This window comes from Amblyraja radiata, chromosome 4, assembly GCF_010909765.2.
Source record: "Amblyraja radiata isolate CabotCenter1 chromosome 4, sAmbRad1.1.pri, whole genome shotgun sequence".
NCBI lineage: Eukaryota > Metazoa > Chordata > Chondrichthyes > Rajiformes > Rajidae > Amblyraja > Amblyraja radiata.
The window spans coordinates 117,572,075-117,594,817 of record NC_045959.1 but is presented as its reverse complement, the minus strand read 5'-3'; the positions used below and the strand labels follow the sequence as shown (position 1 = coordinate 117,594,817).

General features: G+C 45.0%; 11 non-coding genes across 11 annotated transcripts; 1 reads left to right on the top strand and 10 right to left on the bottom strand.

Annotated features, from left to right (window-relative positions):
- Positions 1-1,233: 1,233 nt before the first annotated feature.
- trnay-gua lies at positions 1,234-1,319 on the bottom strand. The gene is given in 2 exon segments: positions 1,234-1,269; positions 1,283-1,319. It is a non-coding gene; the product is annotated as a tRNA-Tyr (tRNA).
- A 3,060-nt stretch (positions 1,320-4,379) lies between these two features.
- trnay-gua lies at positions 4,380-4,464 on the bottom strand. Its single transcript is given in 2 exon segments — positions 4,380-4,415; positions 4,429-4,464. It is a non-coding gene; the product is annotated as a tRNA-Tyr (tRNA).
- A 2,980-nt stretch (positions 4,465-7,444) lies between these two features.
- Positions 7,445-7,517, top strand: trnaa-agc. The gene has a single exon. It is a non-coding gene; the product is annotated as a tRNA-Ala (tRNA).
- Positions 7,518-8,373: 856 nt separating this feature from the next.
- On the bottom strand, positions 8,374-8,459 carry trnay-gua. Its single transcript is given in 2 exon segments — positions 8,374-8,409; positions 8,423-8,459. It is a non-coding gene; the product is annotated as a tRNA-Tyr (tRNA).
- Positions 8,460-9,157: 698 nt separating this feature from the next.
- On the bottom strand, positions 9,158-9,230 carry trnaa-agc. The gene has a single exon. It is a non-coding gene; the product is annotated as a tRNA-Ala (tRNA).
- A 772-nt stretch (positions 9,231-10,002) lies between these two features.
- On the bottom strand, positions 10,003-10,088 carry trnay-gua. Its single transcript is given in 2 exon segments — positions 10,003-10,038; positions 10,052-10,088. It is a non-coding gene; the product is annotated as a tRNA-Tyr (tRNA).
- A 2,244-nt stretch (positions 10,089-12,332) lies between these two features.
- Positions 12,333-12,405, bottom strand: trnaa-agc. The gene has a single exon. It is a non-coding gene; the product is annotated as a tRNA-Ala (tRNA).
- Positions 12,406-13,799: 1,394 nt separating this feature from the next.
- Positions 13,800-13,885, bottom strand: trnay-gua. The gene is given in 2 exon segments: positions 13,800-13,835; positions 13,849-13,885. It is a non-coding gene; the product is annotated as a tRNA-Tyr (tRNA).
- A 468-nt stretch (positions 13,886-14,353) lies between these two features.
- trnaa-agc lies at positions 14,354-14,426 on the bottom strand. Its single transcript has one exon. It is a non-coding gene; the product is annotated as a tRNA-Ala (tRNA).
- A 1,526-nt stretch (positions 14,427-15,952) lies between these two features.
- On the bottom strand, positions 15,953-16,025 carry trnaa-agc. Its single transcript has one exon. It is a non-coding gene; the product is annotated as a tRNA-Ala (tRNA).
- Positions 16,026-17,203: 1,178 nt separating this feature from the next.
- Positions 17,204-17,289, bottom strand: trnay-gua. The gene is given in 2 exon segments: positions 17,204-17,239; positions 17,253-17,289. It is a non-coding gene; the product is annotated as a tRNA-Tyr (tRNA).
- Positions 17,290-22,743: the final 5,454 nt, after the last annotated feature.

The window sequence follows — 22,743 nt, the reverse complement described above, 5'->3', positions numbered from 1 at the left end:
CGGGCATCGATCCCGCTACCTCTCGCATGCTGAGGTACTTCCCCTGCACCCTCCTTCATGCTCCACCATACCGCAACAACAGATCTGCATGCAACCTTTTAGATATAAAGGCGTCTGCCCACAGATATGAAAGGAGTGTGCTTTCATGATCAGTTGTTTCTTGTCCAACCACTACACATGGGAGATTGCATCTGCTAGTTTCTGATTCCTTCGAGGCTAATCAAAGCAGGTGGTGCTTTTTTGGCATAATTGAAAGCGAAATAGCACTCGAGAATACTGTCCTGTGCTAGACTAGCATTGGGTATTCAGTGCTTCTCAGAGTTCTGCTGTGATGACTTGTTAGAGCTCTGATGCAGACCAGCTCGCTCCGCCCTCGCTGTTGGGTTGTACAGGGAATTATTCTGAATGTAACAAAAAGGTGAGCAGTTCCATTTGTTACGTTCAGCAGCATTTCCCACACAGCCCAGCACCGAAGATGGAAAGAGTTGGTCTCCATCAGACCTCTGGCAACTGATCACAAGGAATACACCAACGTGGCATAATGCTGGTAGACAAAAATGCTGAAGAAATTCAGCGGGTGCAGCAGCATCTATGGAGCGAAGGAAATAGGCGACGTTTCGGGCCGAAATCCTTCTTCAGACTGATGTAGGGTGGGGGCGGGGGGGGGGGGGGGGGGGGGGGGGGGGGGGGGGAGGCGGGAAGAAGAAAGGAGAAAGAAAGAGGAGCCAGAGGGCTGAGGGAGAGCTGAGAAGGGGAGGAGACAGCAAGGGCTACCGGAAATTGGAGAAGTCAATGTTCATGCCGCTGGGGTGTAAACTGCCCAAGCGGAATATGAGGTGCTGCTCCTCCAATTTCCGGTGGTCCTCACTCTGGCCATGGAGGAGGCCCAGGACAGAAAGGTCGGATTCGGAATGGGAGGGGGAGTTGAAGTGCTGAGCCACCTGGAGATCAGGTTGGTTATTGCGAAACGAGCAGAGGTGTTCGGCAAAACGATTGGCAAGCCCACGCTTGGTCTCACCGATGTAGATCAGCTGACATCTAGAGCAGCGGATGCAATAGATGAGGTTGGAGGAGGTGCAGGTGAACCTCTGTCGCACCTGGAATGTCAGGTGCGTCAGATGCTGGTGTATTCCTTGTGGTCAGTTGCCAGAGGTCAGATGGAGACCAGCTCGTTCCGTCTTTGGTGCTGGGCTGTGCGGGAAATGCTGCTGAACGTAACAAAAGGTGAGCAGCTCCTTCGAGCCGGAATTGAACCAGCGACCTAAGGATGACCATGTTTCCACTACAGTCCTCCGCTCTACCAACTGAGCTATCGAAGGGAAGCCACCAGCAAGCTTGTCTGTTTTTGTTCTTTGCAGTTAGCATTTAGCCCCTTCGCTGTCTGCATTCTGGGTAGCTGTAATATCATGCAGACACTGGCATCAGCCAACTCCCCTCAATGGCTTGGACCAGTGGCACAATGGATAACAAGTCCGACTACAGATCAAAGATTGTAGGTTCAACTTCTAGCTGGCTGGCTGTCTTGCTCTGCATAATGTTTTGTAAGCGCTGTATCATTCATACCTCTGTCCTTGCTACAGGACAGGCAATGGATTTCTTCACACCCAGTCTGCTTAACCAGACGGTTGGCATCCCAATCCTCACACTTGATATCAGGATCACCTACCACTTCTCTTTCTCCCTTTTCTATCCAACCAAAGTAGAAGAACATTTCTGGACTGATATGATGCAAAAGCAGACAATGTTGCCATCTCTCCTCCTTCCTGTAACTCAGCACGTGCATGTATCAAGCAAGAGGTAGGCCGGCACCTGCACCAAAGAGACTAATGGAGAATGCAGACATGGATCCTGCCACCTCTCTCCTGTGAAGCGAGCCATCTACCATTTGAGCTAATTCCCTGGAACCTTTGCCTTTCCTTCTCTTCTTCACAATCCACCATACAACAACTGCAGGATTGCAAGCAACCTCTTCAAGATCAATCCGAAGCAGGTTCCCAACCCAACCCAAAACATCACCTTTCCATGATGTCCAGAGATGCTGCCTGACCCACTGAGATTCTCCAACATCATGTGTCTTTTTTTATAAACCAGCACGAGCAGTTACTCATTTCCGCTCATCATATACTGATGTCCATCCAATATCTTAGCATATTATCTCTAAACTTGAATGCTCATTCTTCCACCACACATTATGCTGATACAATAAACAAAACAGCATCACTACCTTAACCAACTGAGAGGGTAATAATTAATCGGGACCTGTCGGGAATCATTTTCACGCAGAGGGAGGGGCTAGAGTTTAGTTTAGTTTATTGTCACCTATACCGAGGTACAGCGAAAAGCTTTTGTTGCGTGCTAATCAGTCAGCGGAAAGATAATACATGATTACAATCGACCCATTCACTGTGTACAGATACAGGCTAAGGGAATGACATTTAGTGCAAGATAAAGCCAGTAAAGTCCGATCAAAGAGAGTCCCAGGGTCACCAATGAGGTAGATAGTTCAGGACTGCTCTCTAATTGTGATAGGATGATTCAGATGCCTTTCACACTTCTATACATTTTGCCCGATGGGAGAGGGGAGAAGAGGGAGTGGCCACGGTGTGACTCATTCTTGATTATGCTACTGGCCTTGCCAAGACAACGTCAGGTATAAATAGTCAATGGAACGGAGGTTGTTTTGTGTGATGGTCTGGACTGTGTCCACAATTCTCTGTAATTTCTTGCGGTCTTGGATGTAGCTGTTCCCAAACCAAGCTGTAATGCATCCCGATAAAATGCGTTCTATGGTGAATCTGTAGAAGTTGGTGAGAGTCGTTAGGGAAATGCCGAATTGCCTCAGCCTTCTAAGGAAGTGTGCTTTCTTGGTCATTGCTTCAATATGGGTGGTCCAGGAAAGTTGTTGGTGATATTGACTCCAAGGAATTTGAGGTTTTCAACCATCAGCCTTCAATGCAAACTGGGGTATGTGTACCGCATCACTTCCTGAAGTCGACCATTATCTCCTTTAACCATATAACCATAACCATATAACCATTACAGCACGGAAACAGGCCATCTCGGCCCTACAATTCCGTGCTGAACAATTATTTTCCCCTAGTCCCGTCTACCTGCACTCAGACCATAACCCTCCATTCCTTTCCAATTCATATACCTACCCAATTTATTTTTAAATGATAAAATCGAACCTGCCTCCACCACTTCCACTGGAAGCTCATTCCACACAGCTACCACTCTCTGAGTAAATAAGTTCCCCCTCATGTTACCCCTAAACTTCTGTCCCTTAATTCTGAGGTCATGTCCTCTTGTTTGAATCTTCCCTACTCTCAATGGGAAAAGCTTGTCCACGTCAACTCTGTCTATCCCTTTTAAAGACCTCTATCATTTTAAAGACCTCTATCAAGTCCGCCCTTAACCTTCTGCGCTCCAGAGAATAAAGACCTAACTTATTCAACCTTTCTCTGTAACTTAGTTGCTGAAACCCAGGCAACATTCTAGTAAATCTCCTCTGTACTCTCTCTATTTTATTGACATCCTTCCTATAATTGGGCGACCAAAATTGTACACCATACTCCAGAATTGGCCTCACCAATGCCTCGTACAATTTTAACATTACATCCCAACTTCTATACTCAATGCTCTGATTTATAAAGGCTAGCATACCAAAAGCTTTCTTTACCACCCTATCTACATGAGATTCCACCTTCAGTGAACTATGCACAGTTATTCCTAGATCCCTCTGCTCAACTGCATTCCTCATTTTATCTTGCTGATATTGGGAGAAAGGACCGGCAACATTGATACACAATGTATTATTTTCTGACATGACTGCTGTTAATGCAGGTGTTATTTCAGATTGTAACACTCCCTGCTGCTGCGGAGATGCAACTGTTAGAAGCAGATCACCAGGCTGCATACACAAGATGTAAAGTGCGATAGACACTAAATGCTGGAGTACCTCAGCGGGACAGGCAGCATTTCTGGAGAGAAGGAATGGGAGACGTTTCAGGTCGAGACCCTTCTTCAGGCTTCTCTTCAGTGATGCTGCCTGTCCCGCTGAGTTACTCCAGCATTTTGTGTTTATCTTTGATTTAAACCAGCATCTGCAGTTCCTTCCTGCACATGTAAAGAGAGATATCAGGAGAGGGTGTTTGTGTTGGTTTCTTACTGCTGCAAGATAAATCAAAGCTGAGCCTGGTGTTACTGCTCCAGCAGCATACACAATGGAGCAAATACTCTGCTACCCTTGAGTATTTAGCGAGTTGGTACTGGTTCAATCCATATCCATATTTCCCAGTGGTCGGATGTGACCAGTTCTTTCCGTCTTCGCTGCTGGGCTGTTCAGGAATTCCTGCTTAAAGTAACAAAAAACGAGCAACTCCTTTGATCCGGAATTGAACCAGTGACCTAAGGATAACTATATTTCCACTACAGTCCTCCGCTCTACCAATGAGCTATCAAAGGAAAGCCACCAGCATCCTTGTCTGCTTTTGTTCTTTGCCTTTAACATCCAGCAGCCCATGTAATGAAGTAGCACTTGGGACCACATGATCGGCTAGACAAGCCTTGGGTCTATAAAAACATAGAAACATAGAAAATAGGTGCAGGGTGAGGTCAATCCGACCTCGAGCCAGCCCCGCCATTCAATATGATCATGGATGATCATCCTAAATCAGTATCGAAGAAGGAACTGCAGATGCTGGAAAATCGAAGGTACACAAAAAAGCTGCGGAAACTCAGCGGGTGCAGCAGCATCTATGGAGCGGAGGAGTCTGAAGAAGGGTTTCGGCCCGAAACGTTGCCTATTTCCTTCGCTCCATAGATGCTGCTGCACCCGCTGAGTTTCTCCAGCTTTTTTGTGTACATCCTAAATCAGTACCCCATTTAATGATTTGATGCTGGTTCATTCCTTGTGATTATTAGTAGTCTGATGTGACCAGTTTGTTCATTGCTGCTAGGCTGTACGGAAAATGCTGCTGAACGTAACAAAAGTTGATCAGAAGATTGTAGGTTTGACTCCTACCTGGCTCGTTGACTTGCTCTGCACAATGTTTTGCAAGGCCTGTCCCCTGCCTTAGCCCTTCCTGCTAGACTGGCAATTGATTTCTTCACACATAATTCTCGTAGCCAGACGCTTGGCACCTCAAACCTCGTGTTGACACACAATATCAGAATTACTTGCAAATCCTCAAAGAGTCATAGAGTGATATGACTTGGAAACAGGACCTTCAGCCCAACTTGCCCACAATGGTCAACATATCCCAGCTACATTAATTATACCTGCCCGCATTTGGTCCATATCCCTCCAAACCTGTCCTATTGGGATAGTCCCTGCCTCAACTATCTCCTCGGGCAGCTTGTTCCGTACATAGAATAGAATAGAATGCCTTTTATTGTCATTCAGACAAGATTTGAATGAAATTTCATTCCTAGTCATGACATTACAACAAAAAAAAAACAAGACACACACTTAACACAATTTACACAAACATCCATCACAGTGAATCTCCAACAGCTCCTCACTGTGATGGAAGGCAAAGTCTTTTCTCTTCCCTTTGTTCTTCTCCCGCAGTCCAGCAGTCCAACTGCAGAGTCGAGGCGACTGGGGCTCATGATGTTAAAGCCTCCGGCGGGCGATGGTAAGTCCCGCGACCGTTTAAGCCGCGCCGGCGATGTTAGGCCCCGCTCGGAGTCATTTAAACCCCGCGATTCTAGCGGGAGAAGTTCCCGTTGCGGGAGCTCCGAAAAGTGGTCTCCCACCAGGGACCTGCGAGCTCCCGATGTTTCTGTCCACCGGGCCTGCGATGCTCCGAAGTCGGGTCGCAGCCGCGCGCCACCACAGCTCTCCCCACTCCGAAGTCGGCCAGCTCCGCCATGGCGGGTCCACAGGCTCCGCGACTGGAGCCCTCAGGTTGCTTCCGGTTGGAGGCCACCGCCGGCTTCACGATGTTAGGCCCAACGACACCGGGGACCCGACAGGGAAATAGTCGGGTCCCCCTACAGGGAAGAGATTAAACGGTTTCCCCCACCCCTCACATATACACAGCTAAAAAATAATAAAAATGAGAACCAAAAACAGCGTGAGAATTTACGCTGAGGTATGGAACGGACATCTTAATATAGATGAAACTCCTTGTAGACCTGTATTTGCGCTGTGCTGGAGTGAATTTTTTTTTAAAGCTTAATTATTGGGGAATTAGCTCAAATGGTAGAGCGCTCGCTTAGCATGTGAGAGGTAGCGGGATCGATGCCCGCCTTCTCCATTGGTATTTTGGTTGCAGGTGCTGGCCACTCTCTTGCTTGATACATGTACATGCTGAGGCGGAGAGATGGCGATAATATCCAATACTTATGCCTTTGTTTTAATCTCCACCACAGCATAACTGTGGGTCTACAAGGAACTTCATCAACATAGATAGACACCAAGTACTGGAGTAACTCAGTGAGCCAGGCAGCATCTCTGGACTTTTCGGAACACGACCCTTCTTCCGACTTCTTCAGACACATTACTAAAGTGTATCGTCTCCAAACTTAAACGTTCATTCTTCCACCAAACATACTGCTGACACATCGTAGGTTAGCCTACGATGAGCATTTGACACCATTGGGCCTGTACTCGCTGGAGATTAGAAGGTTGAGGGGAGACCTCATTGAATCTTACAGAATAATGAAAGGCATAGATAGAGTAGATGTGGAAAGGATGTTTCTACTGGTGGGAAAGTTTAGGACCAGAGGTCACAGCCTTAGAATTAAAGGACTTTATTTTAGAAAGGAGGTGATAAGGAACTTCTTTGGTCAGAGGGTAGTTAATCTGTGGAACTTATTGCCACAGTGGATATTTTTAAGGCAGAGATACACAAGTTATTGATTAGAACCGGTGTCAAGGGTTATGGGGAGAAGGCAGGAAAATGGGATTAGGAAGCAGAGATCAGCCGTGATTGAATGGCAGAATGGACTCGATTGGCCATATGGCCGAATTCTACTCCTATAACCTGTGAACTTGTGAAAACGATGTGAATGGACAAGACAACGTGCCAGGTAGGAGTTGAACCTACAATCTTCTGATCCGTAGTCAGATGTGTTATCCATCATGCCACTGGACCAAGTCGTCGACAGATGCAAGGGTGTTCATGCTACAGCAGGACCCCTGACAGTAGGCAGCGAAGGGCAAAATGTTAACGGCAAAGAACAAAGACAGTCAAGCTTGCTGGTGGCTTTCCTTCGATAGCTCAGTTGGTAGAGCGGAGGACTGTGGTGGAAATATGGTCATCCTTAGCTCGCTGTTGGTGCTGGTGGTTTGCATGAGGTGTCAGCAAAATATGTGGTGGAAGCGTGAGAATTTACGCTGAGGTATCGAACGGGCATCTCAATATTGATGAAGTTCCTTGTAGATCTGTATTTGCGCTGTCCTGGAGTGAAATTTTTTTTTTAAAGCATAATTGCAGGGGAATTAGCTCAAATGGTAGAGCGCTCGCTTAGCATGTGAGAGGTAGCGGGATCGATGCCCGCATTCTCCATTGGTATTTTGGTTGCAGGTGCCGGCCAGTCTCTTGCTTGATACATGTACATGCTGAGGCGGAGAGATGGCGACAATATCCAATACTTATGCCTTTGTTTTATTCTCCGCCACAGCATAACTGTAGGTCTACAAGGAACTTCATTAACATAGATAGACGCCAAGTACTGGAGTAACTCAGGCAGCCAGGCAGCATCTCTGGACTTTTTGGAACATGACCCTTCTTCTGACTTCTTCAGACACATTACTAAAGTGTATCGTCTCCAAACTTAAACGTTCATTCTTCCACCAGACATACTGCTGACACATCGGGATGCAAAACAGCATTATCACCTTCCAAGCAGGGAGGGGAGGGAATTGATAGGGATACGAGGGGAATTGTTTTCACACAGATGAACTAGTTAAATTCCAAGCAGCACTGCCACACACAATCTTTTCTGAGATGCCTGCTGTGAATGCAGGTGTTCTTTCAGAGTCTAGCACTCCCTACTGGTGTGAAGATGCAATTGGTGAATGTAGACTGCCTTGTGCAGACTGCAGACACAGACATGAAGCGAAGTATCCTTGTGCTTTGCTGATGGGCTGTTATGTTGTCCAATCAATATTCACCAGTGTATTTCTGCTGTTTTCCTTCTGCATCAAGACAAATCATTGCCGAGCCTGGTGTTACTGTTCCAGCAGTCCACGTAATGAAGTGGCACTTTGAAGAACACAATCAGCTAGACTAGCCTTGAGTCATTAGTAATTTCCATACTTGTTCATTCCTTATGTTTATTTGCCAGGTGCAACCAGTTCATTCTATCATCGGTGCTGGCCTGTGCAGGAAATGCTGTTTAAAGTAACAAAAGTTGAGCAACTCCTTCGAGCCGGAATTGAACCAGCGACCTAAGGATGACTATGTTTCCACTACAGTCCTCCGCTCTACCAACTGAGCTATCGAAGGAAAGCCACAACTAAGCTGGTCTGCTTTCATTCTTTGTTGTGCCTTTTGCTGCCTGCTGTCTGGGTACCTGCTGTAGCACGCAAACACTTGCATCTGCCAACTCCCCTCAATAGCTGGGTCCAACACACCTGACTACGGATCAGAAGATTGTAGGTTTGACTTCTATTGGCTGGTTGTCCTGCTCTGCACATTGTTTTGCAAGCCCTGTCACCTGTTTTTAGACCTTGCTACTGGACTGGCAATTTATTTCTTCACACCTAATCCTTGAATTGTCATCCTTCTTAATAAAAATAGGTAGCCCTTGCTGTCTCCTCCCCTTCTCAGCTCTCCCTCAGCCCTCGGGCTCCTCCTCTTCCTTTTTCCTTTCTTCTCCCCGTCCCCCTCCCCCCACCCTACATCAGTCTGAAGAAGGGTTTCGGCCCAAAACATTGCCTATTTCCTTCGCTCCATAAATGCTGCTGCACCCGCTGAGTTTCTCCAGCACTTTTGTCTAACTTGAATGCAGACGGTTGGTTCCTCAATCCTCACAGGATATATGGGTCAATTGCCACTTCACTTTTTCTTTTCTGTTCGTTACAACAAAAGTAGACCAACATTTCTTGACTGCTCCAAAAACTGACAAGATTCGCCGTCTCTCCACCTCAGCATGTACGTGTATCAAGCAAGAGACTGGCCGGCACCTGCAACCAAAATACCAATGGAGAATGCGGGCATCGATCCCGCTACCTCTCACATGCTAAGCGAGCGCTCTACCATTTGAGCTAATTCCCCAATACTTATGCCTTTAAAAACAAATTCACTCCAGCACAGCACATATGCAGGTTTACAAGGAATTTCATCAATATTGAGATGTCCGTTCAATCCAACACCGTAAATTCTCACGCTTCCACCACACATTTTGCTGATACCTTATGCAAACCACAACACTACCTTATCAAGCTTAAAGGCAAAAAAAATTAATAGGCACCTGAGGGGGAAAACCTTTTGACAAGATATAGTGGCCTGTACACTGATACAAAATGTATCTTCAGAAATTACTGGAGTAGTTTGAGATACTACTGCTCCCTGCAGGTGTGGAGATGCAACGGTTGAAAGTAGACTGCCTTGTGTAGACTGCAGACACAGACATGAAGAGAACTATGCTTGATGTTTGATGATCGGATGTTATAGTCATAGAGTAATAGCGTGATAGAGTGATACCGTGTGGATACAGGCCCGTCGGCAGAACTTGCCCACACTGGCCAACAAAGTCCCACCTACACTACTCCCACTTGCCTGTTGTCTACTTGTCCACTGGCAGGGAGAGAGTTTGTTCTGGTTTCTTACAGCTTCAAAACATGTCAAAGCCAAGCCTGCCTTTACTGTTCCAGGTTGGTGCCAACAGCATATGTAATGAAGTAACACTCCAGAGCACATGCTCTGCTACACTAGGTTTGGGTATTTAGTGATTGATTGCTGGTTCATTCTTTGTGATCACAGCCAGAGGTCAGATGCGACCAGCTCTTTCCATCCTCGTTGCTGAACGTAACAAAAGGTGAGCAGCTCCTTCGAGCCGGAATTGAACCAGCGACCTAAGGATGACTATGTTTCCACTACAGTCCTCCGCTCTACCAACTGAGCTATCGAAGGAAAGCCACAACTAAGCTTGTCTGCTTTCATTCTTTGTTGTGCCCTTCGCTGCCTGCTGTCTGGGTACCTGCTGTAGCGCGCAAACACTTGCATCTGCCAACTCCCCTCAATAGCTTGGGCCAACACACCTGACTACGGATCAGAAGATTGTAAGTTTTCACTTCTATCGGCTGGTTGTCTTGCTCTGCACATTGTTTTGCAAGCCCTGTCCCCTGCCTTTAGCCCTTGCTACTGGACTGACAATTTATTTCTTCACACCTAATCCTTGAATGCAGACGGTTGGCTCCTCAATCCTCACACGATATATGGGTCAATTGCCACTTCACTTTTTCTTTTCTCTTTGTTACAACAAAAGTAGACCAACATTTCTTGACTGCTCCAAAAACTGACAAGATTCGCCGTCTCTCCACCTCAGCATGTACGTGTATCAAGCAAGAGACTGGCCGGCACCTGCAACCAAAATACCAATGGAGAATGCAGGCATCGATCCCGCTACCTCTCACATGCTAAGCGAGCGCTCTACCATTTGAGCTAATTCCCCAATACTTAAATCTTTAAAGAAAATGTTCACTCCCCAGCACAGCGCAAATACAGATCTACAAGGAACTTCATCAATATTGAGATGTCCGTTCGATACCTCAGCGTTAATTCTCATGCTTCCACCACACATTTTGCTGACACCTCATGCAAACCACCAACATGAACAGCGACCTAAGGATGACCATATTTCCACCACAGTCCTCCGCTCTACCATTTGAGCTATCGAAGGAAAGCCACCAGCAAGCTTGTCTGTCTTCGTTCTTTGCCGTTAACATTTTGCCCTTCGCTGCCTACTGTTGGGGGTCCTGCTGTAGCACAAACACCCTTGCATCTGTCAACGACTTGGTCCAGTGGCACGATGGATAACATATTTAACTACGGATCAGAAGATTGTAGGTTCAACTCCTACCTGGCACGTTGTCTTGCCCATTCACATCGTTTTCACAAGTTCACAGGTTATAGTAGTAGAATTCGGCCATGTGGCCAATCAAATCCATTCTGCCATTCAATCACGGCTGATCTCTGCCTCCTAATCCCATTTCCCTGCCTTCTCCCCATAACCCTTGACACCCGTTCTAATCAATAATTTGTGTATCTATGCCTTAAAAATATCCACTGTGGCAATAAGTTCCACAGATGAACTACCCTCTGACCAAAGAAGTTCCTCATCACCTCCTTTCTAAAATAAAGTCCTTTAATTCTAAGGCTGTCCTCTGGACCTAGACTTTCCCACCAGTAGAAACATCCTTTCCACATCTACTCTATCTATGCCTTTCATTATTCTGTAAGATTCAATGAGGTCTCCCCTCAACCTTCTAATCTCCAGCGAGTACAGGCCCAATGGTGCCAAATGCTCATCGTAGGCTAACCCACTCAATCCTGGAATCATTCTTATAAATCTCCTCTGTACCCTCTCCAGAGCCAGCACATCCTTCCTCAGATGTGGAACCCAATTATTTTACAAGCCCTGTCCCCTGCCTTAGTCCATCCTACCAGAATGCCAATTGATTTCTGCACACACAATTCCCACAGGAAGTGGTTGGCACCTCAATCCTCATACTCAATATCATTATTCTGTAAGATTCAATGAGGTCTCCCCCCAACCTTCTAAACTCCAGCGAGTACAGGCCCAGTGGTGTCAAATGCTCATCATATGCTAACCCACTCATTCCTGGAATCATTCTTGTAAATTTCCTCTGGACCCTCTCCAGAACCAGCAGATATTTCCTCGGCCTCCTTTTGATCTGGTATTTTATTTCATTCACATGTTTAAACTATAAGGTTTTATTATTAATGTTTAATGTTTTACGTGTCATTCTTAATTGTCACCGTGTGTCGTGTTGTTACTTACGAGCAGAGCACCAGGGCACATTCCTTGTATGTATACATATTTGGCCAATAAACTTATTCATTCATTTAATTGTTTTACAAGTCCTGTCCCCTGCCTTAGTCCTTCCTACTAGACAGGCAATTCATTTCTTCACACACAATTCCCATAGGACGAAGGTTGGCACCTCAATCCTCATACTCGATATTAGGATTACTTGCCACTTCTCCTTACCTCTTCTCTTCTTTCCAATCAAAGTAGATCAATATTTATTTCACCAAAAACTGACAAGATTCACCATCTCTCCTCATACCTGCATCTCTGCCCGTGCCCATATCAGGCAAGAGACTGGCCGACGCCTGCATCCAAAATACCAATGGAGAATGCGGGCATCGATCCCGCTACCTCTCACATGCTAAGCGAGCGCTCTACCATTTGAGCTAATTCCCCAATACTTATGTCTTTCTTTTAATTTTTCACTCTCCACCACAGCAGCACTGCAGATCTACAAGGAACTTCATCAATTTTCAGATGTCCATTCTATAGCGCAGTGTAAATTCTCACGCTTTCACCATACATTTCGCTGACATAATGTGCAAACCAACATTACTACTATCAAGCTTGAGGGCAAAATAATTAATAGGCATCTGATGGTCAAGGCTCAGACAAGAGATAGTGGCCAGTACACTGATACAAAATGTATATTTAAAAAATGCTGGAGTTATAGTCATAGAGTGATACAGTGTGGAAACAGGCCCTTCGGCCCAACTTGCCCACACATGTCCCAGCGGTATTAGTCCCACCTGCCTGTGTTTGGTCCATATCCCTCCAATCCTGGCCTATCCATGGACCTGTCTGTTTCTTAAACGCTGAATAGTCCCAGCCTCAACTACCTCAGCTGGCAGCTTGTTCCATACACCCACCATCTTGGAAGGAATTTCATCAATATTCAAGTGTCTGTTGATACCTCAGCGTAAATTCTCACGTTTCCAGCACACATTTTGCTGACACCTTATGCAAACCACCAACACTACCTTATCAAGCTTAAAGGCAAGAACATTGATAGGCACCTGAGGGGGAACTTTTTGACAAGATATAGTGGCCGGTACAAAATGTATCTTCAGATAATGCTGGTGTCGTTTCACATACAACCACTCCCTGCAGTTGTGGAGTTGCAACAGATGAAAGTAAACTGCCTTGTGTAGACTGCAGACACGGACATGAAGAGAACTATGCTTGATGTTTGATGATCGGATGTTATAGTCATAGAGTAATAGAGTGATACCGTGTGGATACAGGCCCTTCGGCAGAACTTGCCCACACTGGCCAACAAAGTCCCACCTACACTACTCCCACTTGCCTGTTGTCTACTTGTCCACTGGCAGGGAGAGAGTTTGTTCTGGTTTCTTACAGCTTCAAAACATGTCAAAGCCACGCCTGCCTTTACTGTTCCAGGTTGGTGCCAACAGCATATGTAATGAAGTAACACTCCAGAGCACATGCTCTGCTACACTAGGTTTGGGTATTTAGTGATTGATTGCTGGTTCATTCTTTGTGATCACAGCCAGAGGTCAGATGTGACCAGCTCTTTCCATCCTCGTTGCTGAACGTAACAAAAGGTGAGCAGCTCCTTCGAGCCGGAATTGAACCAGCGACCTAAGGATGACTATGAACGTAACAAAAGGTGACTATGGACGTAACAAGGATGACTATGAACGTAACAAAAGGTGAGCAGCTCCTTCGAGCCGGAATTGAACCAGCGACCTAAGGATGACTATGAACGTAACAAAAGGTGACTATGGACGTAACAAGGATGACTATGAACGTAACAAAAGGTGAGCAGCTCCTTCGAGCCGGAATTGAACCAGCGACCTAAGGATGACCATGTTTCCACTACAGTCCTCCGCTCTACCAACTGAGCTATCGAAGGAAAGCCACAACTAAGCTTGTCCACTTTCATTCTTTGTTGTGCCCTTCGCTGCCTGCTGTCTGGGTACCTGCTGTAGCACACAGCCACTTGCATCTGCCAACTCCCCTCAATAGCTTGGGCCAACACACCTGACTACGGATCAGAAGATTGTAAGTTTTCACTTCTATCAGCTGGTTGTCTTGCTCTGCACATTGTTTTGCAAGCCCTGTCCCCTGCCTTTAGCCCTTGCTACTGGACTGACAATTTATTTCTTCACACCTAATCCTTGAATGCAGACGGTTGGCTCCTCAATCCTCACACGATATATGGGTCAATTGCCACTTCACTTTTTCTTTTCTCTTTGTTACAACAAAAGTAGACCAACATTGATTGACTGCTCCAAAAACTGACAAGATTCGCCGTCTCTCCACCTCAGCATGTACGTGTATCAAGCAAGAGACTGGCCGGCACCTGCAACCAAAATACCAATGGAGAATGCGGGCATCGATCCCGCTACCTCTCACATGCTAAGCGAGCGCTCTACCATTTGAGCTAATTCCCCAATACTTAAATCTTTAAAGAAAATTTTCACTCTCCATCACAGAGTAAATACAGATCTACAAGGAACTTCATCAATATTGAGATGTCCGTTCGATACCTCAGCGTAAATTCTCACGCTTCCACCACATATTTTGCTGACACCTCATGCAAACCACCAACACCAACAGCGATCTAAGGATGACCATATTTCCACCACAGTGCTCCGGATCAGAAGATTGTAGGTTCAACTCCTACCTGGCACGTTGTCTTGCCCATTCACATCGTTTTCACAAGTTCACAGGTTATAGGAGTAGAATTCGGCCATGTGGCCAATCGAGTCCACTCTGCCATTCAATCACGGCTGATCTCTGCCTCCTAATCCCATTTCCCTGCCTTCTCCCCATAACCCTTGACACCCGTTCTAATCAATAATTTGTGTATCTATGCCTTAAAAATAACCACTGTGGCAATAAGTTCCACAGATGAACTACCCTCTGACCAAAGAAGTTCCTCATCACCTCCTTTCTAAAATAAAGTCCTTTAATTCTAAGGCTGTCCTCTGGACCTAGACTTTCCCACCAGTAGAAACATCCTTTCCACATCTACTCTATCTATGCCTTTCATTATTCTGTAAGATTCAATGAGGTCTCCCCTCAACCTTCTAATCTCCAGCGAGTACAGGCCCAATGGTGTCAAATGCTCATCGTAGGCTAACCCACTCAATCCTGGAATCATTCTTATAAATCTCCTCTGTACCCTCTCCAGAGCCAGCACATCCTTCCTCAGATGTGGAACCCAATTATTTTACAAGCCCTGTCCCCTGCCTTAGTCCATCCTACCAGAATGCCAATTGATTTCTGCACACACAATTCCCACAGGAAGTGGTTGGCACCTCAATCCTCATACTCAATATCATTATTCTGTAAGATTCAATGAGGTCTCCCCCCAACCTTCTAATCTCCAGCGAGTACAGGCCCAGTGGTGTCAAATGCTCATCATATGTTAACCCACTCAATCCTCGAATCATTCTTGTAAATTTCCTCTGGACCCTCTCCAGAACCAGCAGATATTTCCTCGGCCTCCTTTTGCTCTGGTATTTTATTTCATTCACATGTTTAAACTATAAGGTTTTATTATTAATGTTTAATGTTTTACGTGTCATTCTTAATTGTCACCGTGTGTCGTGTTGTTACTTGCGAGCAGAGCACCAACGCACATTCCTTGTATGTGAATACTTGGCCAATAAACTTATTCATTCATTCAATTGTTTTACAAGTCCTGTCCCCTGCCTTAGTCCTTCCTACTGGACAGGCAATTGATTTCTTCACACACAATCCCCATAGGTCGACGGTTGGCACCTCAATCCTCATACTCGATATTAGGATTACTTGCCACTTCTCCTTACCTCTTCTCTTCTTTCCAATCAAAGTAGATCAATATTTCTTGCACCAAAAACTGACAAGATTCACCATCTCTCCTCATACCTGCATCTCTGCCCGTGCCCATATCAGGCAAGAGACTGGCCGACGCCTGCATCCAAAATACCAATGGAGAATGCGGGCATCGATCCCGCTACCTCTCACATGCTAAGCGAGCGCTCTACCATTTGAGCTAATTCCCCAATACTTATGTCTTTCTTTTAATATTTCACTCTCCACCACAGCAGCACTCAGATCTACAAGGAACTTCATCAATTTTCAGATGTCCATTCTATAGCGCAGTGTAAATTCTCACGCTTTCACCGTACATTTTGCTGACATAATGTGCAAACCAACATTACTACTATCAAGCTTGGGGGCAAAATAATTAATAGGTATCTGAGGGTCAAGGCTCAGACAAGAGATAGTGGCCAGTACACTGATACAAAATGTATATTCAAAAAATGCTGGAGTTATAGTCATAGAGTGATACAGTGTGGAAACAGGCCCTTCGGCCCAACTTGCCCACACATGTCCCAGCGGTATTAGTCCCACCTGCCTGTGTTTGGTCCATATCCCTCCAATCCTGGCCTATCCATGGACCTGTCTGTTTCTTAAACGCTGAATAGTCCCAGCCTCAACTACCTCAGCTGGCAGCTTGTTCCATACACCCACCATCTTGGAAGGAATTTCATCAATATTCAAGTGTTTGTTGATACCTCAGCGTAAATTCTCATGCTTCCAGCACACATTTTGCTGACACCTTATGCAAACCACCAACACTACCTTATCAAGCTTAAAGGCAAGAACATTAATAGGCACCTGAGGGGGAACATTTTGACAAGATATAGTGGCCGGTACAAAATGTATCTTCAGATAATGCTGGTGTCGTTTCACATATAACCACTCCCTGCAGGTGTGGAGATGCAACAGATGAAAGTAGACTGCCTTGTGTAGACTGCAGACACGGACATGAAGAGAACTATGCTTGATGTTTGATGATCGGATGTTATAGTCATAGAGTAATAGAGTGATACCGTGTGGATACAGGCCCTTCGGCAGAACTTGCCCACACTGGCCAACAAAGTCCCACCTACACTACTCCCACTTGCCTGTTGTCTACTTGTCCACTGGCAGGGAGAGAGTTTGTTCTGGTTTCTTACAGCTTCAAAACATGTCAAAGCCAAGCCTGCCTTTACTGTTCCAGGTTGGTGCCAACAGCATATGTAATGAAGTAACACTCCAGAGCACATGCTCTCCTACACTAGGTTTGGGTATTTAGAGATTGATTGCTGGTTCATTCTTTGTGATCACAGCCAGAGGTCAAATGCTGACCAGCTCTTTCCATCCTCGTTGCTGAACGTAACAAAAGGTGAGTAACTCCTTCGAGCCAGAATTGAACCAGCGACCTAAGGATGACTATGTTTCCACTACAGTCCTCCGCTCTACCAACTGAGCTATCGAAGGAAAGCCACAACTAAACTTGTCTGCTTTCATTCTTTGTTGTGCCCTTCGCTGCCTGCTGTCTGGGTATCTGCTGTAGCGTGCAAACACTTGCATCTGCCAACTCCCCTCAATACATTCGGCCAACACACCTGACTACAGATCAGAAGATTGTAAGTTTTCACTTCTATCGGCTGGTTGGCTTGCTCTGCACATTGTTTTGCAAGCCCTGTCCCCTGCCTTTCGCCCTTGCTGCTGGACTGACTATTTATTTCTTCACACCGAATCCTTGAATGCAGACGGTTGACTCCTCAATCCTCACACGATATATGGGTCAATTGCCACTTCACTTTTTCTTTTCTCTTTGTTACAACAAAAGTAGACCAACATTTCTTGAATGCTACAAAAACTGACAAGATTAGCAGTCTAAGGTGTAAAAGAAACGGCATTTCGTTTGGACCTCAGCATGTACGTGTATCAAGCAAGAGACTGGCCAGCACCTGCAACCAAAATACCAATGGAGAATGCGGGCATCGATCCCGCTACCTCTCACATGCTAAGCGAGCGCTCTACCATTTGAACTAATTCCCCAATACTTATGTCTTTAAAGCGCATATGCAGGTCTACAAGGAACTTCATCAATATTGAGATGTCCGTTCGATACCACAGCGTAAATTCTCACGCTTCCACCAGATATTTTGCTGACACCTTATGCAAACCACCAACACCAACAGCGACCTAAGGATGACCATGTTTCCACCACAGTCCTCCGCTCTATTCAACTGAGCTATCGAAGGAAACCCACCAGCAAGCTTGTCTGTCTTCGTTCTTTGCCGTTAACATTTTGCCCTTCGCTGCCTACTGTCTGGGGTCCTGCTGTAGCACAAACACCCTTGCATCTGTCAACGACTTGGTCCAGTGGATAACACGATCAGGCACAATGGATAACACTTTTTTTTTTTTTTTTTTTAGGAGCAATTGTACAAAAAAAAATGATCGACATAACAGTTATACAATTTTCGTACAGCTTCAGTTTTAACATTTTATAAACAAATAACTAGATAGCAAAAAAGAAATAGGAAAGAAAGAAGAAAAGAAAAAGAAAAAACCCCGGAACTAGCAAAGGTGTAAAAGAAGCGGAGATATATCCACTACCCTTCCCTACGCCCGCTCATCCAGCCCTACCATCTGTTTTGAGTTTGTGTTCAACCATTATGTTGTTGAAGAAATTCAATAAAAGGAGACCATATTTTTGAAAATTGGTCTGGTCTGGTTTGTCAGTCAAGACAAACCTTATTTTTTCTAGTTGTAGTGTCTCGGTCATTTCTGTGATCCACATCTTCACTGTGGGGACTGTTATACTGTTATCTTAAGTATAAGTTTTCTCGCAGTTATTAAACCGTAGTCAAGGAAGCGTCTTTGAAATATTGTTAGATTAGGGCAGCTGTCTGACATTCCTAATATTATTAGTTTTGGATCTGGCTCCAATTGAGTTTTAGGATAACACATCTGACTACGGATCAGAAGATTGTAGGTTCAACTCCTACCTGGCACGTTGTCCTGCCCATTCACATTGTTTTCACAAGTTCACAGGTTATAGGAGTAGAATTCGGCCACATGGCCAATCGAGTCCGCTCTGTCATTCAATCACGGCTGATCTCTGACTCCTAATCCCATTTTCCTGCCTTCTACCCATAACCCTTGACACCCATTCTAATCAATAATTTGTCTCTCTCTGCCTCAAAAATATCCACTGACTGCCTCCACAGCCCTCTGTGGCAATAAGTTCCACAGATTAACTACCCTCAGACCAAAGAAGTTCCTCATCACCTCCTTTCTAAAAGAACATCCTTTAATTCTGAGGCTGTGATCTCTGGTCCTAGACTCTCCCAGTAGTAGAAACATCCTTTCCACATCAACTCAATCTCTGCCTTTCATTATTCTGTAAGATTCAATGAGGTCTGCTATGGTCGGGCAAACGCCTCCGTTGCCATGCTGTGAAAACGGAGAGAATGAGAAGGAGTTTCTTCCCAGAGGCCATTAGGACTGTAAACTCCTATCTCACCAGGGACTAACTTTACTGTACTAATTTACTGTTGTGTGGTGTCTTTTAAAATTGCTGTTTTTTCTTATTTTTCCACAAATATATAATATGTGAATATGTGATTCTGTTCCATTCTGTTTTGTAGTTTTTTGCACAATCCGCAAGCATTGCCGCTTTTCATTTCACTGCACATCTCGTATGTGTATGTGACGAATAAACTTGACTTGACTTGAGGTCTCCCCTCAACCTTCTAATCTCCAGCGAGTACAGGCCCAGTGGTGTCACATGCTTATCATATGCTAACCCACTCATTCCTGGAATCATTCTTGTAAATTTCCTCTGGACCCTCTCCAGAACCAGCAGATATTTCCTCGGATATGGCCTCCTTTTGCTCTGGTATTTTACTTCATTCATATGTTTAAACTATAAGGTTTTATTATTAATGTTTAAGGTTTTATGTGTCATTCTTAATTGTTACTGTATGTCATGTTGTTACTTGTGAGCAGAGCACCAACGCACACTCCTTGTATGTGAATACTTGGCCAATAAACTTATCCATTCATTCAATTGTTTTACAAGTCCTGTCCCCTGCCTTAGTCCTTCCTACTAGACTGGCAATTGATTTCTTCACACACAATTCCCATAGGACGACGGTTGGCACCTCAATCCTTATACCCGATATTAGGATTACTTGCCACTTCTCCTTACCTCTTCTCTTCTGTCCAATCAAAGTAGTCCAATATTTCTTGCACCAAAAACTGACAAGATTCACCATCTCTCCTCATACCTGCATGTCTGCCCGTGCCCATATCAGGCAAGAGACTGGCCGACGCCTGCATCCAAAATACCAATGGAGAATGCAGGCATCGATCCCGCTACCTCTCACATGCTAAGCAAGCGCTCTACCATTTGAGCTAATTCCCCAATACTTATGCCTTTCTTTTAATTTTTCACTCTCCACCACAGCAGCACTGCAGATCTACAAGGAACTTCATCAATTTTCAGATGTCCATTCTATAGCGCAGTGTAAATTCTCACTCATTCACCATACATTTCGCTGACATAATGTGCAAACCAACATTACTACTATCAAGCTTGGGGGCAAAATAATTAATAGGCATCTGAGGGTCAAGGCTCAGACAAGAGATAGTGGCCAGTACACTGATACAAAATGTATATTCAGAAAATGCTGGAGTTATAGTCATTGAGTGATGCAGTGTGGAAACAGGCCCTTCGTCCCAACTTGTCCACACATGTGGGCAAGTTGCCTGTGTTTGGTCCATATCCCTCCAATCCTGGCCTATCTATGGATCTGTCTGTTTCTTAAACGCTGAATAGTCCCAGCCTCAACTACCTCCTCTGACAGCTTGTTCCATACTCCCACCATCTTTGTGTGAAATGTGTTGTGTCAGATGTGGAGATGCAACTGTTGAAGGTAGACTGCCTTGTGGTGACTGCATCCAGAGATATAAAGAGAACTGCAGTGCTCTCCATAATATTTGGGACAAAGACCCATCATTTATTTATTTGCCTCTGTACTCCACAATTTGAGATTTGTAATAGAAAAAAATCACATGTGGTTAAAGTGCACATTGTCAGATTTTAATAAATGCCATATCTACACATTTTGGTTTCACCATGTAGAAATTATAAGAGTGTTTATAAGAGCGAGGTGCTGGCTCGAAGGGCCAAATGGCCTACTCCTGCACCTATTGTCTAATCCCCCCATTTCAGGACGCCATCATGTTTGGGACACAGCAATATCATGTTAATGAAAGTAGTCATGTTTAGTATTTTGTTGCATACCCTTTGCATGCAATGACTGCTTGAAGTCTGCAATTCATGGACATCACCAGTTGCTGGGTGTCTTCTCTGGTGATGCTCTGCCAGGCATGTATTGCAGCCATCTTTGGCTTATGCTTGTTTTGGGGGCTAGTCCCCTTCAGTTTTCTCTTCAGCATATAAAAGGCATGCTCAATTGGGTTCAGATCGGGTGATTGACTTGGCCACTCAAGAATTGACTGTTTTTTAGCTTTGAAAAACTCCTTTGTTGCTTTAGCAGTATGTTTGGGATCATTATCTTGCTGTAGAATGAACCGCCGGCCAACGAGTTTTGAGGCATTGGTTTGAACTTGAGCAGATGGGATGTGTCTATACACTTCAGAATTCATTCTGCTACTACCATCGGCAGTTGTATCATCAATGAAGATAAGTGAGCCAGTACCTTCAGCAGCCATACATGCCCAGGCCATAACACCCCCACCACTGTGTTTCACAGATGAGGTGGTATGCTTTGGATCTTGGGCAGTTCCTTCTCTCCTCCATACTTTGCTCTTGCCATCACTCTGATATAAGTTAATCTTCATCTCATCTGTCCACAAGACCTTTTTCCAGAACTGTGGTTGCTCTTTTAAGTACTTCTTGGCAAACTGTAACCTGGCCATCCTATTTTTGCAGCTAACCAGTGGCTGGCATCTTGCAGAGTAGCCTCTGTATTTCTGTTCATGAAGTCTTCTGCGGACAGTGGTCATTGACAAATCCACATCTGACTCCTGAAGAGTGTTTCTGATCTGTCGGACAGGTGTTTGGGGATTTGTCTTTATTATGGAGAGAAGTCTGTCATCAACTTGGCCTTTCAGTCCTTTTGTGATTAGAAAGCTCACCAGTGCTCTCTTTCTTCTTAATGATGTTCCAAACAGTTGATTTTGGTAAGCTTAAGGTTTGGCCGATGTCTCTAACAGTTGTATTCTTGTTTCTCAGTCTCATAATGGCTTCTTTGACTTTCATTGGCACAACTTTGGTTCTCGTGTTGATAAACAGCAATAAAAGTTTCCAAAGGTGATGGAAAGACTGGAGGAAAGACTAGGTGCTGAGAGCTCTCTTATACCCGCATTAAGGAAGCAATTAAACACACCTGAGCAATTACAAACACCTGTGAAGCCATGTGTCCCAAATATTATGGTGCCCTGAAAGGGGGGACTTTGTATAAACACAGCTGTAATTTCTACATGGTGAAACCAAAATACCCTTTTATATAATCTGACAATGTGCACTTTAACCACATGTGATTTTTTTCTATTACAAATTCAAATTGTGGAGTACAGAAGTAAATAAATAAATGATGGGTCTTTGTCCCAAACATTATGGAGGGCACTGTATGCTTGAGGTTTGCTAGTTGGCTGTTATGTTATCCAGTTGTATTCGACTGGGACCTGTTTGCACAACAGGCAACCAGTGGTACAGAGGTAGACTTGGAGGAGTACACATCCACTGTGCTCTCCTACATCAACTGCTGTGTGGAGACTGTCACAGTGGACAAGCAAATAAAGATGTTCCCAAACCGGAAACCCTGGATGAACAAGGAGGTTCAGGATCTGCTAAGGGCACGCAACGATGCCTTTAAATCCAGGGACACTTCTACCTCCAGTGCGGCC